Source organism: Marmota monax, unplaced genomic scaffold (assembly GCF_021218885.2).
Source record: "Marmota monax isolate L192 unplaced genomic scaffold, Marmota_monax_Labrador192_F-V1.1 WCK01_AAM20220418_F8-fsc00168, whole genome shotgun sequence".
Classification (NCBI taxonomy): Eukaryota; Metazoa; Chordata; class Mammalia; order Rodentia; family Sciuridae; genus Marmota; species Marmota monax.
The window spans coordinates 118483-132357 of NW_026692492.1; the positions used below are offsets into that span (position 1 = coordinate 118483).

General features: G+C 45.2%; 1 long non-coding RNA gene across 2 annotated transcripts in view; it reads right to left on the reverse strand.

Moving 5' to 3' along the window:
- The window catches only part of LOC124092057 (uncharacterized), a 317813-nt gene that overhangs the window by 74467 nt on the left and 229471 nt on the right, over positions 1 to 13875 (reverse strand). For both annotated transcript variants that reach the window (XR_009226700.1, XR_009226699.1), the window contains one exon: positions 6853 to 6962. This is a non-coding gene — a long non-coding RNA (uncharacterized LOC124092057). The remainder of the gene's footprint in view (positions 1 to 6852; positions 6963 to 13875) is intronic.

Below are 13875 nucleotides of genomic sequence, written 5' to 3' on the forward strand. Positions count from 1 at the left end.
TGCATTTAAATGACAAATATGTTGTTGTGGCCTTGGGGACAGTGATTCATATTTTAGGAGATTGATTTAGTATCAATGACTAATTGATTGAGTATCAATGATAACAGTCATAGCAACACTTCTATAGCGTGTAGGGTCACAAAGTGTTCCACTAAATTTCATGCTGTGTGTTTAACTTTCACACCATTCTCATATGAAAGGGGAACAGTCTCCGCTCCCATTTTGCAAGTTAAAAAAAAAAAATCAATGAACAGAGAGGTTAAGAAACTTTATTGAAGTACCACAGCACACAAGATGTGGATACAACCTTGTCCCATACTTTTGGCTGTTCTCTGAAGCCTCCTGTCTCTCCTCCTTGAAATCTAGCACAGAGTTGCCTGGGGGCTAAAACAGGGAAGGGATTTGGAGAGACAAGTGAGGTGAACTACACACACATTTTCTTCCATAAAGCCGGACAATCAAGTGTGAATGATTTTTTGTGTAACTACGCCCATGTCAGTGTTTATGTCTGCATCTATATGTGCATCTATTTTTCTAGTTAAATAACATCATCGTCAAGCGTCCTATAGATATAAACGACACAGTCTGATAAGACCAGTAGCCTGGTCTTAAGGAAGGCATCAAACTTTCAAAACAAAGAAACTCTTTCAATTAGAAGGAGTCAAGAACAGACAGAGAAACCCAAGCAGCACAGTGTGAAAACATCTTTTTTTTTTTTTTTTGCTTTATAAACATCAATCAGAGAGGCCCCCGGATCCCAGCTCCCTTCTCACCGCACCTGCAGACAGACTCAAATATGTATTGCAGTTTACAATTAGTGAATCAAACGTTTTGGCTTCTCAGGAAACAGAAGGTCTCCTTGCGAAGTGGCCTGAGGCAGATTTAAGATAAAAGAGCGCTTGTCCCCTTGTTTTGGAACAAAGTCACCCGGAGTTATCACACTGTATCTGGAAGGCTTTTTCTATTCAGGGAAAGTGGTTTTGCCAGACTAGGAGCCTCACCACTCATCTTGCTTTTTAAAACCTGTTTTGATTTCTAACTGATGGGTGCGGTACACATTCACGGGGCACACCCCGGGCCGGCCTATGGGAAGAGCTCTTCCATGAACTTGGGACGGCAGCTGTGTCTCCCCTATAGCTCTCTTTGGCTCATGCTTGAAGGGGTGTGACACTTCCCACTGATGATCCCAGAGGCTGCAAGCAAATCTAACTCCGGGGAAAACACCCGACATATCCTCTTTCCAGCCTGCATGATCTACGTGTTTGTGGTTTAGCTATTAGCCAGCTAATATTTTTTTTTTCTTCCTGAGCATGCTAGGAAATAATACCGTGGAATGTGTTTTACAAAGCAATAGTATTCTGTGCTGATGTGTTAAAGTGCAATTCTGTAAATGTTTCCTCGATTCTGATGGCAGCGGGAATAACAGAAATGATGTGTGATTGGAAGATTCTGGATCATATTTTAAGCCAAAAAAAAAAAAAAAACAGTTGAGGTAGAATCAGATAATTTTTTTAAAAAAATACTGAAACCAGCCACAATGGATAAAGCAACATTGAACGGATCAGGGTGCGCTTCCTGAGAGCCAGGAACACAAGCCTCCGAATTTGACGTCTCGGTCTGCAGAAGGTGCTGGTTGACACTGCAGTCACCATCTCCAGTGTCCGGGGAGTTACCTGTGAGTGCCTAATGCCACTGAATTATTACGAATGAGCTTTTATTAAAGTGGACCCAGGGACATTCATCCCTTTGCACCGAGAGCGCTGGCCACTGGAAAAAAAAATGTCTCCCATAGTCTACGGAACGCACATCTGTTGAGACCCTCCGGCAGAGGAAAAGACCTCGGATATAACCAGACTTCATCACACACTAAATAAATAGCCAAGGCCATCTCAGTCTGAGACCCAATTTGGGGGTGGTTTTTTTTTTTCCAGCCAAACTGGAGGCTTGGACTAATCTAACAGCCATCCACAGAAAAATAATAAGGAGGAAGCCACCAGGAGGAGATTGCATATGGCGGCCATCTGGACCAACCACACTGAGGAACTGGGAGCACGTGGAGAGGCAGCTACTTGATCAAGGGTCACTGTGCCCTGCTTCTGGGCGGAGAAAGTCCAGCTCCTATGCAGAGAAAGTCCAGCTCCTATGCAGAAAGGGATGCTGGTACCACATAAAATCTGAGTTTTGAGAACTTAAAGCATTTTAAGGATTCGCTACAGATCTTTTGGAATGGGTGATTCTCGGGGGTCAGTCCTGGGCATTGCAAAATGTTTAGGGTGTGTCTTCGGATCCCACTTCGTTTCCCACCCACCTGAGTGCCTCCCATCCTTGGCCAGTGTTTGCAATCCAAACCGAGGGCCAACACAGCTGTACCACACACCGTCTGGCCAGGCAGCGTGTGCAGAGCCGGGCTCCGCTAAGGTGGGTCCCTGTCGCAGACAGATGGGGCAGAGTTGGCCTGACATCACACCCAAGTTACCGTGAAGCCCGCTGGCCGGCCAGACGCGTGGCCAGGAGACGCTGGCCAACAGGGAGGTGGGGCTCACTCAGGACTCTTTCCTGGAAACCCGGGTCTCACGTCGCAGCTGCAGTGAGCCTCTGCCAAGGGACATGCCAAGATTCCGAAGGTGGAAACCCAGCCCAGGGCTTCTCAGCCTCTGCCCTACTGACTCTGGGGCTGGATGATTCCCCGCCGTGGGGTAGCGACGTGCACTGCAGAGGTTAGCAGCTTCCCTGAGGTCTACCCACCAGATGCCTACAGGATCCCTCTCTCCCCACACCTAAAACACACCCACACATTAACACATCTTTGCTGGAAGCAACATCAATTCATTCTATTCTCCAGGTCCAGGTGCCATTGAATGCACGGGCAAGAAGTAAGTGCAGATCACAGGAGCTGATGCATGCAAAGATCTCAGCTGTGTCTGCAGTTCCAAGAGACAAGGACCCCCAACCTCTCCCAATCTTCAACACACTTTTATTTTATACCAGGGATTGAACTCACCCCTGAGCCACATCCCCAACCCTTTTTTTGTATTTTATTTAGAGACAGGGTCCAAGTGAGTTGCTTACGGCCTCAATTTGGCTGAGGCTGGCTTTGAACTCATGATCCTCCTGCCTCAGCCTCCCGAGCCACTGGGATGACAGGTACGGGCCACCGCGACCGGCTCTTAACACATCTTTTAAATGGCTTACAGATCTTCAACTGCTTACATCTGGAAAATCAATGCACAGAGTCTGGCTCCCTCATTGAACCTTCCCCGCTTTCTTAGATTTTAAAGCTACAGCTAGGGAAGAACCCCTTGAGAGCCGGCTTGGTAAAACGTGCCTCTCTCCGGAGCATCCTTCGGGGGCCTTCTGTTTTGTTCCTAAGACAGAAGAGCGTATTGCTTTAATGACGACTGCACCGTGTTCTCTGTAGAGAGGACTCATCTCTTGAACCTGGAAATCAGCTACTAAGTTGGAAAGCCCATGACTTGACAAAGAATGGGTTGTTAGATCCATCTAGGGCCTGGGAGCACCAGGATTTTATTACCTCCGATGTCTACATGAGCACAAAAGTCTTCCCATTTCCTTTGCTTGTTGGAGAAAAGCCTCTCATTATTCTCAATTATTCCTCGGAATAATTGCTTCTTATTTTAGGAAAATGTCGTTTGGTCTATCTTGAGTTATTTTCAAAATCTTTTCAAGGCAGGAGACAAAACCAATATTGAAGTGAGTTTCTTTGTGGGGAGGGATGGTTTGTTTTAGGTAAAATTACAATTATTCATAATTTACCTCTTTCAGAACAAGATTTTTTTTTTTCTTCTTGACTGGTTATAACATTTCTTCTAGATTTTGTTCCTCCATCAATAAATGTAAATCCTCTGTCTGCTAACGTGCATTGAAATACTTAATAATGTTTAGAAATATCTACTTAAAATTGGGAGGATATGAATCCCAGGGACAAGGTTCGTACGTTAATAGAAATTGCTCAAGTCGGGCACAGTGTCCAGTCTGTGCAGCAGATTGGTGGTCCAACCTCTGCTGGTCATTCAAACTGTGCTGTAAAAAGAAAGAGTGCAAAACATCTCTATTTGGCAATGTCAGTGTTTTTGTTTCCTTTTCAATTCTTACTTATTTTATTTCTGTTTGTCTAATCAGTCATTCGTGACAGCAGAATGCGTTTCAAGTCACTAAGCACACATGGGACACGTTTCATTTCTCTGGCTGGGCGTGACATAGTGTCACACCACACGTGCAGTCACACGTGTACCTAGGGTGATGGTGTCCGTCTCGTCTTTTCCTGCCCCAGGTCCCTCCCCTGGCACGGGCAGTCTTGACAGACAGGAGCACGGAGTCGAAGGGGTTTCCCAAAGTCACAGAGTCACCTCCACCTTGGTAGCTTGTTCAGACTGAAGCCCGAGGTCCAGGTGTGGCGGACACAGGGTCTGCTGAGGGCTGCTTCCTGGCTCAGAGATGGTGTCTTCTCCTGGGTCCTCCATGGTGGAAGGGCAGGGGGCTCTCTGGGTCTCTTATAAGGACCCTTGTCCCATTCACGGGGCTGCCCTTTATAACCCAAGCCAAGGCGGAATCCATTTGAAAATGACTTTTATTGCTTGGCTGTTTCTTTTATCTTGCTACAAAAAGTATCTGAATCTCGAACACATTTCTTTTTTACCAAATAGATATAATAGCCTATGCACCGGTCAAGGGGGTGCATCTAGATTCTAGAACTTTCAGCTGCCCCACCCCCAAAAGACTTGGGCAACTTGCCTGTCTTCTCTGGCCTCTAGCAGTTGAGGGACAAGGACGCTCCCTACTTCCTAACGTCACTACTTTGTGATGCGATGCACCAGAACAAGGTTTTGACTGACTCCTGCTACACGCATTCACCTTTACAGGCCGCCAGGAACAGAATAAGCCAGGCTACCTGTTCTAGCAGCCTGGGGAAGCGCCGCTCTGCTTGGGGTTCGCCGAGCAGGCTTGGGCTGCAGCCATTCACTTCCAGCCAGTACCAGGGTCTTGGGCAGATTCCACCAAAAAGCAGGGGGTCACCAGACCGTCTCCCTGGCCACGCACTGAAGTAAGCCCCAAGCCGCTGGGCCTGCCACCCGGGGGGCACTTAGGCCCGCACCAGGTTTTCTAAACCAACGCTTCATGGTGATTGGATGTCAAAATGCATGTCCCGTTCGAGACAGGCCCGCCACGGTCAGGGTGGGCTTGCTGGACGGCAGACGCACATCTCGTCTCCCTAATTTTGTCCTTGAGTTCTTTAGGAAATGCAGACCACACAATTAATTAAAAAAATAGTATAAGTTCATGCAGAACAACAATGTTCTTTACTTGATTGGATTTGGCTGTTTAACATCTACAAATACTGTGATAGAGATGACAGTTAAATATCTCCCTAGATTCATGATGAATGTGGCCTCTGAAGCAGGAGCATCCGTGTGCCCCGAGGATCCGTGGTCAGTGGTAAGTACTGGGCCCCTCGCAGACCTACTGCATGGGGGACTCTTGCGTGGGGCTGGGTGGGTTAGATTTATGACATGGAGAAACCACCCGGTGATTCTCATGGGTCACTAAGTTTAAGAAGCGCGGTTCTAAATGTTCATCAGGAATAGCCACGCGCTTTTGAAAAGAATCATCAATGTCATGCAATATCCCCAGTGATTCACCTGTGCTGTCTCTAGGATCTCCAGGCTGGGTGTGCAGAGCCTGCAGTACGGATTCTCACATTATCTGCTTTTGGAAACAGGAAAACTGGACTTCAGGGTGGCTGAGAATTTACCAACGGACACAGAACTACTGAATCTGAGGCTGATAATCCAGAGCGAGAAAGCCCCCTACTATCCCCTGTGCGGCTGCTTCCTTCATTAGAAAAACATTCAGTAGCAAAACCAGGTTCGTGTTTTGAGGGGTAAAGTTGACACTTACTGTTTGCCTCCTCTTAATGTGTTTCGCTAAAAAAAAAAAAAAAAGTTTTGTTGTACAAGCTGCAATTCAAGGGTTGATAAGCTTTTTGTTTGTTTGATTGTTTGTTTTTGCAGAAGTGGGATAGAACCCAGGGTCTTGTCACATGCTAGGCAAGTGTTCCACGGCTCAGCTCTACCCCCACACATCAAAGATCCAGAGACACATCATTGTGATCCAAATTACAACAGCGCCCCCTCTGTGTTCTCTAGGGTAAGACACTGCCCGGGGAGATAGAGTGGGAGTAGAGACCTGAGTCAGGTGTGGTCTGCTGGGATGGGGACGATACTTTAGTGCTGACCCCTGTCCCTGCATTCTTGTCGAGCCTCAGCAGCTGGGGAATGTGGCCCTGGGCTGACACAGAATCCATCCTTAGACATCAGACCTCACGTGCACTCCACACCCTGTTCTGCAGAACCAGAGAGAGAAAGTGAGTTCCTTCTGGAAATGCAATGAGCCAAACCAACAATGTATAATCCTAATGCTAAACTCATTCGCCCAAAGGACTTAAAGCCACCATACTACGGTGACGCAGCCACATCGATGTTTATAGCAGCTCAATTCACAATAGCCAACCTGTGGAAGCAACCGAAATACCCTTCAACAGATGAATGACAAAGAAACTGTGGTATATGTACACAGTGGAATATTACTCAGCACTCAAAAATAATAAAATCATGGTATTTGCAGGTAAATGGATGGAGTTGGAGAATATCAAGCTAAGTGAATTAAGGCAATCCACAAAAACAACAAAGGCCGAATGTTTTCTCTGATAAGTGGATGCGGATCCATAATGGGGGGGGGCATGGGATGAGTGGAGGAACTTCACATGGGGCAAAGGAGAGGGAGGGAGGAGGCACAGGGGTAGCAAAGATGGTAGAATGAGACAGACATTATTACCTCAGGTACATGTATGATTGCATGAGTGGTGTGACCCTACTTTGAAGAGGTCAAAAATTGTGCTCCATTTGTGTACGATGAATCGAAGATCATTCTTCTTTCATTTATACCTGATTAGAACAAATAAATTAATTTTAAAAAAGAGTAAAACGCATTCAAATAGTGGAACTTGAAACATTTTTAAGCATGCTACTTTCTATAGCTCATGTTTAAACTAGGAAGTAAATTTTTGTTTAAATTATACGTACATACGTCCGTGTATGTGAATACAGCAGAATTGTACATCGTTAGGAATACTTGACTTTTTTGCCCTACCATGGAAAGGAAAATCCCCCAATAGAAATCATTACCTGGTCCCCCAAGTCAGTCCTACCAAAAACAAGAAAACCATCTCCGGCAAACGTGTTATTTGAGTTCAGTCAAAATCCCCAGGACAGAGTAGGAAGCCCAGCTGGGCTATAGCTCGACTACTGAGCGTGTGCTGTACCTCCCGAACCCCGGTGGACTTCGCTACAGGTTTTCTTTACGCAATGCAATAGTGACCACTCCCTGATTGTGTAAGATCCAACCCAATAATAAGGGCTATCACAAAGTAATGTGAGTTTTCATGCAAAAGCTTTGTTCCAAAGAAATCTGCCTGGGTTCATTGCTTGGATGTTTTCCGGCAGGAATCTGTTGTAATTGCGTGAATACAGAGGATAAAACGATAGATTTTGGTCCAGTGCTTGCACAGACAAGGATGACCCTGGATCAGCCGGTGTGCTTTGGGTTGTCGTCCTACAGTGATGCCAAGTGACATATGTGCAGATGGTAGGCTGTGACAAGACCCCAGGTCAGTGGTTTGGAGGTTCAGTGATGGAAGGCAATGTGATCTTGTCTGGTGTTCAAAATTCCTATAAAGCCGTGTTTTATAAGGGGGTCTTTAGGAGATACAGTCCACACTCACGGTTTGTAAGGGAGATAGCTTCACACAACATGTTGTGGACCTTTAAGGTTAAGAGAAGACTCTGGACACCCAGCCAACCACAGTCCAGAGGCCAAATCCGCGTCCACATGGTGTTTGTAAATAAAGTTTTATTGGAAGACAACCATGCTCATGTTTTTTTAAAAAATATTTTCTAGTTGTAGATGGACCCAATCAATATCTTTGTTTTATTTATTGATTGATGTGGTGCTGAGGATCGAACCCAGTGCCTCCTGCGTGTGACGTAAGTGCTCCACCACTGAGCTACAACCCCAGCCCCCCAAGCTCATTTGTTTGCATATTGTCTGGGTGCTTTTGTGTTCTCAGGGCAGAGTGCGGGGGCCATAACAGAAACCAGGTCGTGTGCAAAACCTCCAACATTTGCTTTCTGTCCATTGATGGAAAATAAGTGCTCACCCCTTATCTACTACATCATGTAAAAATCTATCTTGAGTATTTTTTAGGTCTAACATATTCACGGTATTCAATTTCCTTATGCAGAGGGTATGTGCTGACTCAAAGACGTTCTATTATCTTTTGACAAAATGGAATCACTAAGAAATGAGAAACTGGGATCTTGCACAGAGGAGAAAAATACCTTGCTTTTTTTTCTCTTTTGATACATGAGGGCCTTGGCGGAGTTTACCTGACTTTAAAATATTTGCAATGCCATTAAGTAACAGTTAGTGGCTTGGTCCTCATCTGAGCCAAATATTTCCCTCCAAAGGAATCACTGTAACTGAAGCAAATAAATACCTGAGCTGGCTGGAATGCTGCTCTGACCAGAAGTAAACCATCAAAGCGTCTAATGCTTGCTTAGTTTAAGAATGTAATCTGGCATAAAGTAAAGAGAAGGAATAAAAGTGAAGGTTTAGCAAATTTAATGTCTGTCTGACTGAAGGGTGGGTCAGTCTAAAAATGAGTGCCTTGGCTTCTTCAGTGTTGGCTGCGGCAGGGGCCTGGCACAGAAACAAAGCAGCACAAGGCATTCTCAGTGTGAGGGGTTACTCTCCAGTTAGGAAGCAGATTCTCTTCCTGACCATGGATTTAGACGCATCAACTTTGAGAACGGGCACTGGGACGTGTGTGCACATTGCACATTGTGTCCGTGTGTCTGAGTGCTTCATCTGTTGTTGTCTAACAAGTATCTGCTTCAAGATGAAGAACACTGAGAGGGTAGATCCTCCTTCCATCATGGACCCAAGATCATATGCACATCATTGGACATTTCCTGTCCAACAGTGCAGTCACTAGCCACATGTGGCAACTTAAATTCCAATCAGCATTGAATGCAGCAAGGAGTTCAGTTTCACCGACGCCTAGGCATATTTTAAGCACTGAACAGCCCTGTGTTTTTGAGGGCTTCCATACCGAATTCAGCCCTGTGCTGTTGAGGGCTACCATATTGAATTCAGCCTTATGTTTCTGAGGGCTACCATATTGAATCGAGCCCTGGGTTGTTGAGGGCTTCCATATTGAATTCAGCCCTGTGTTGTTGAGGGCTTCCATATTGAATTCAGCCCTGTGTTGTTGAGGGCTCTATATTGAATTCAGCCCTGTGTTGTTGAGGGCTTCCATATTGAATTCAGCCCTGTGTTTCTGAGGGCTACCATATTGAATCCAGCCCTGTGTTGTTGAGGGCTTCCATATTGAATTCAGCCCTGTGTTGTTGAGGGCTTCCATATTGAATCCAACCCTATGTTTCTGAGGGCTATCATACTGAACCCAGCCCTATGTTTCTGAGGGCTTCCGTACTGAATCCAGCCCTGGGTTGTTGAAGGCTACCATCCTGAATTCAGCCCTGTGTTGTTGAGGGCTTCCATATTGAATTCAGCCGCCATATGTTGTTTAGGGCTACCATATTGAATTCAGCCCTGTGTTGTCCAGAACTGCCATAGTAGGCAGCACAGAACTACAGAACATCACCATCATTAGGACCAAGGCCCTCAAATGGGATCACATAGCCTTGATATTGAGCTGAGGGTTCTGTCTCTAGAAGACTGAGAACCAAAATTATTTCTCCCCACCCCCCCTATTCTCCATCACCAGCTTCTACATTTTGTTTTTACATTAATTCACAATTTGTCTCTCTCCTCCTAATTTGAAAAAATCTAGGGAGTCTTTGGAATTAGTATACTAGACCTTGGTTGCATCAAGCCGTGAAGCCAGAGGAAATATTTTTGATCTATTTCCTTAGACAGGAATATTTCACATCCAAGTGTGGAGGAAGGTTTATTCTTGGGTCATTAACTTTAGCTCTATATGCTTCTAAGTCTCCATGAAAGTTTGCTTCGCTACAGTTTGTGGGGAAATCAAGAGAAGGAAGTGTAATGTTATTTGTATTACCACTGCCCTGTGGCCCTGTGGCAATAGTGACATTTGGTGATTGCAATAACAGAGTTGAATGCCAACCCTGGCCCTTGAGTATTTCACTGCATAAAACATGTTTAAAACATTATTTTCAGAGAGGGCTTGGCAGTCCAACTTTCTATTGTAACAAAGCTGTAAATTTTATTTCAAACCCCCCAAATCTTGGCTTAGCTTTCTCTTCTTTAGTTTTATTATTTACAGATGGATACAAGGAAAGGAAAATTACCTGTGTTAGTTTTAAATTTATAGACTTATATTCCACGTATTTGGGGAATTTTCATTGGGGGTTACTCTTGGAATAGGATCTCTACTTTGTCTCCTGTTTTTCTGTTTTTCCCAAGGAGTCAGAAATAGAAGAGAAATGTGCCTCAAACTTTCATTGCAGGGTACAACTTGTTTCAAAAGTAAAAGTTTTCTTCACTGGATATTTTCATAGTAAATTATTAATAGTAAATTAATTTACTATTAATTATAAATTAATTAATTAATAGTAAGCTATTAATTATGATTATTAATAATATAAATTATTAATCTCATAGTAAATTGTTAATAGTAAATTATTAATACTGATTAAGCAATGACTATGAATGAACATGAATCAGCCATGATGATTACTTCCTAGTTATCAGTTGATTTGGGGGAGTGAAGGGAAGAGAAGGTTAGTTGAGAGAGGTCAGGAGAGGTTGAGATGAATTGAGGGCAGACTATCAAATGGGACAGTGGTTTAAATGGGAAGACCACAGAGTTCCCCCAGCGAACTACCCTCTCCCCCTCCCTCCCTCCCTCCCCCTCCCCCTCCCTCTTCCTTCCCTTCTCCCTCCCTCCCACCCCACTCCCCCTACTTTCTTTCTTTCAAACCCACCCAGAGCCTCAAGCAAGTGCTCTCCCATTGGATTACACCCCCAGCCATAAAATTCCCATTTTAGTCCAGGAACACACTGTAGTTTATAACTGAATGTTGATTTGTTTCATTTTTATTGCACCAAATACCATATTTAAAATCACACATATATAGAGTGAATTTGAAACACATTACTTACGCAGTTGACTCTTTTAGAGATTCATATTGTGTCGTATTTCTATACATTTGAAGTTCAGGAGTGATACCTATTGATATCACTTCAGTCTTTCTTTTTTGTACTGGGGATTGAACTCGGGGACACTCGACCCCTGAGCCCCATCCCCGGCCCTATTTTGTATTTTATTTAGAGACAGGGCCTCACTGAGTTGCTTAGGGCCTTGCTAAGTTGCTGAGGCTGGCTTTGAACTCAGGATCCTCCTGCCTCAGCCTCCTGAGCCACTGAGATAATAGGTGTGCACCACCATGCCGGCTCACTTCAGTCTTCTTTTAAATTCAGCTAAATTTAATAAAAATGCATTTACTAATCTTTACGTAGACGACGTGGTTCTTTATAAGACCTGATTCCCTTAGTATCTCTCCTCTCCCTGTATGTCCTGCTATCTGTGAGTCAAAAGAAGCCTGGAATGGAGTTCCGTAAGGGTCAATGCTGACTCTGTCTGCGGTGACGGTCGGGTGAGACGTGGCAATGCGTTCATGATCCCCCCACCCCGAGTTTTTTAAATCTTACAGAATCACATCATTTCTATAGGAACGGTAAACTCATTTCCATAAATACTCAGCGAGTCCTATGGTGTTAGATGCTCTGTTTGGCTTACTTTTCAAATCATGATTTTTTATGTAAAAGCCTCCATTTAAAGTTGGCACATTTGTTAGGTCCCAGGGAGAGACACCGAATGGCCAAGTCCCAACCTCAGATCACCTTGAGGCATTGGTACCGGGACGTGCAGCATCTGAAGAGGGTCCCTGTGGGTGCCCTTTAAGGGCTGTTGGAATAATGGTGGTCGCTGAGTCCGAGGATAAGGCAGAGGCCCCTTCCCTCCTTTGTAACAGAGACGGATGACCCGTCTGGCAACCCAGATTCACAAAGCGCTGGCGAGTGGGGGCAAAGCTGCCTGCGGATTCCCTGACTGTTGTGCTGCTCCACCTCTGCACTGGGGCGGGGGCTGCCTGCCTTCCTCCCTCCGTGGGGACCCCCTTTCTGTCACCACGGCCAATGTCCACCCATGTCCATCAGCTTATCCAGGGGTCCACGGGGTCCCATGAAGCTCTGGGGCTTCCTGTCTGTACCTGGGGGCTCTGTGGCCTCTGGGCGGGTGGTGGGGAAGCACATCACGGCAGCATGTGGGACCAGAGAACTGCTCACCGGTGACAGGGACAGGAAACAGGAAGAGGGAAGGTCTGGGGTCCAAACTTCACCCCCAGGGGCATGTCCCCAGACCGGAAGGCCTCCTCCCTGGCTCCTCTTACAGCTTTCACTACGTCCTGATGGCCCCAGACTGGGACCAAGCCTGCAACACATGGGCCTTGGGGACACAGCCCCCCCCCCCAAAGGATGTACTGGAATGCAGTACCCATGAGGAGTCAGCACCCATGAGAAGTCAGTACTCATGAGAAGTCAGTACCCATGAGAACTCAGTATTCATAAGACAGCACCCATGAGAAGTCAGTACCCATGAGAACTCAGTATTCATGAGAAGTCAGTACCCATGAGAACTCAGTATTCACAAGACAGCACCCATGAGAAGTCAGCACCCATGAGAAATCAGTACTCACGAGAAGTCAGTACCCATGAGAACTCAGTATTCATGAGAAGTCAGCACCCATGAGAAATCAGTACTCATGAGAAGTCAGTACCCATGAGAACTCAGTATTCATAAGACAGCACCCATGAGAAGTCAGTACTCATTAGAAGACAGTACCCATGAGAAGTCAGTACCTATGAGAATTCAGTATTCACAAGAAGTCAGTACCCATGGGAAGAAAGCACCCATGAGAAATCAGTACTCATGAGAAGTCAGTACCCATGAGAACTCAGTGTTCACAAGAACACAGTACCCATGAGAAGTCAGTACTCATGAGAAGTCGGTACTCATTAGAAGACAGTACCCATGAGAAGTCAGTACCTATGAGAATTCAGTATTCACAAGAAGTCAGTACCCATGGGAAGAAAGCACCCATGAGAAATCAGTACTCATGAGAAGTCAGTACCCATGAGAACTCAGTGTTCACAAGAAAACAGTACCCATGAGAAGTCACTACTCATGAGAAGTCAGTACCCATGAGAAATCAGTACTCATGAGAAGTCAGTACCCATGAGAACTCAGTATTCACAAGAAACAGTACCCATGAGAAGTCACTACTCATGAGAAGTCAGTACCCATGAGAAATTAGTACTCATGAGAAGTCAGTACCCACGAGAACTCAGTATTCACAAGAAGACAGTACCCATGAGAAGTCAGTATTCATGAGAAGTCAGTACCCATGAGAACTCAGTGTTCACAAGAAGACAGTACCCATGAGAAGTCAGTACCCATGAGAATTCAGTGTTCACAAGAAGACACTACCCATGAGAAAAAAGCACCCATGAGAAATCGGTATTCATAAGAAGTCAGTACCCATGAGAACTCAGTATTCACAAGAAGACAGTACCCATGATAAGTCAGTACTCAGATAAATCAGTACTCATTAGAAGACAGTACTCATGAGAAGTGAGCACCCATGAGAACTCAGTATTCATGAGAAGTCAGTACCCATGACAACTCAGTATTCACAAGAAACAGTACCCATGAGAAGACAGTACTCATGAAAGTCAGTACCATTAGAAGAC